Below are 1,781 nucleotides of genomic sequence, written 5' to 3'. Positions count from 1 at the left end.
AGCATGACCCAAAGTAGTAGCTCTGCTCATTGATGTAAAGGGGCGGTACTGCTCTGAGTGACAGCCTCCTACGCTGTCTGATCAATACCAATGCTGCACTTAATATGTTATCATATGCTTTAAAGAAGCTGTTGTACATACAGCTCAGCCCAGTTATATCACCATAAATACCAAATAGTTTCAAAACATGAAGGTATTTTAAAAATCAAAAGTACAGACCCTTTTGTTGTACATATGCATGATGATTGAGTGTTCATGCTGTCATGCCCCATGTACCTGCCTCAAATCTTGTTACGGTGTCAGCACATTACCCATCTGAAGTGAAACAAACAAACAAACAAACAAAAAACCATCAAAAGTGCAGAAAGCTCTACAGAGATCAAGACAGTCTACCCACAGGAGCCTCTACATGGCTCAGTCAGTTGAGCGTCTGACTTTTTTTAAAATTTTTAATGTTTTATTTATTTTTGAGAGAGACAGAGACAGCATGAGCAGGGGAGGGTCAGAGAGAGAGAGAGAGAGACACAGAATCAGAAGCTGTCTTCTGGGCTAGCTGTCAGCACAGAGCCTGATGCAGGGCCAAACCCAGGAACTGTGAGATCATGACCTGAGCCGAAATCCAACGTTCAACCAACTGAGCCACCCAGGAGCCCCTAGCATCTGACTCTTGATCTCAGCTCAGGTCTGGATCTCAATATTGAGAGCTCAAGCCCTGTGTTGAACTCTGTGCTGGGTGTGAAGCCTACTTTAAAAAAAAAAAAAAAAAGTCTACCCACAGTTGTTTTTTCCTAAATCATAATCACATGCTGTTTTATTTATAAAAATCATAAATAGGGGTGCCAGAGTGGCTCAGTCGGTTAAGCCCCCAACTTCAGCTCAGGTCATGATCTCATATTCATGGGTTCTAGGCCCGCGTCGGGCTCTGTGCTGACAGCTCAGAGCCTGGAGCCTGCTTCAGATTCTGTGTCTCCCTCTCTCTCTGCTCCTGCCCCTCCCATGCTCTGTCCCTCTCTGCCTCAAAAATAAATAAAAACACTAAAAAACCTTTTTTAAATATCATAAATAGTTAAAAACTCACGGTTGCCTCTACCAATGACCAATAATTTTGAAAATAAACTTTAAATATTCTACTAAAAAAAAGACTTGAGCTTTGGAAATTCGCAGACTTAGTGTGAATCAGAATCATGTAAAGAGCTTGCTAAAAGATGACTGGGATTCAACTTTAGAGTTTATTTTTCTATGGGCCTTTCTAGGACTGTCTTCCTCTTTCCTCTCCTACTGAATCCCTCGCTGCTCTTAGGGGTTCCTGTGAGGCCAGAATGCTGACAACAATCTCCCCATCAAAACACAGCAGCCAGAGGTGTGTCATTTGCTAAGTTTAATCACTATTTATTCTATCCTATTGGTCATGTGGATTGTATACTTACTTACAATACTGTTTAAACGAATCCCATCAGAGTGCTTTTCCAAGCTTTTCTTAGCAATACTGTGATACTTCTTCTTTCTTGCATGGTTCAAAAGTAAAAGCATATAAACAAGGATCTGTTATTAGTGAATTTTCCACCGAAACGAAAGCCAGACTGAAGATAAAACCAATTGTCAGAGCAAAAGTCAGAAGCCAGGTCTTATGTAGTGCCTCTGAGCCACTGGTTAAGGACTTAATTGAAGCAAACCTATTAATGAACTGGTATGTGAACCAACAAATTATTTAGTTGTTTAGTGAGTTTAAATTGTTTAATATTACTTGAAAAATAAAGGGCTTTCAGGTACAGTATATATAA

General features: G+C 40.3%; 1 non-coding gene across 1 annotated transcript; it reads left to right on the top strand.

Moving 5' to 3' along the window:
* Window positions 1-217: 217 nt before the first annotated feature.
* On the top strand, window positions 218-321 carry LOC115293108. The gene has a single exon (XR_003909368.1). It is a non-coding gene; the product is annotated as a small nucleolar RNA U13 (small nucleolar RNA).
* Window positions 322-1,781: the final 1,460 nt, after the last annotated feature.

This window comes from Suricata suricatta, chromosome 5 (genome assembly GCF_006229205.1).
Source record: "Suricata suricatta isolate VVHF042 chromosome 5, meerkat_22Aug2017_6uvM2_HiC, whole genome shotgun sequence".
NCBI lineage: Eukaryota > Metazoa > Chordata > Mammalia > Carnivora > Herpestidae > Suricata > Suricata suricatta.
This window is presented reverse-complemented; position numbering and strand designations above follow the sequence as displayed.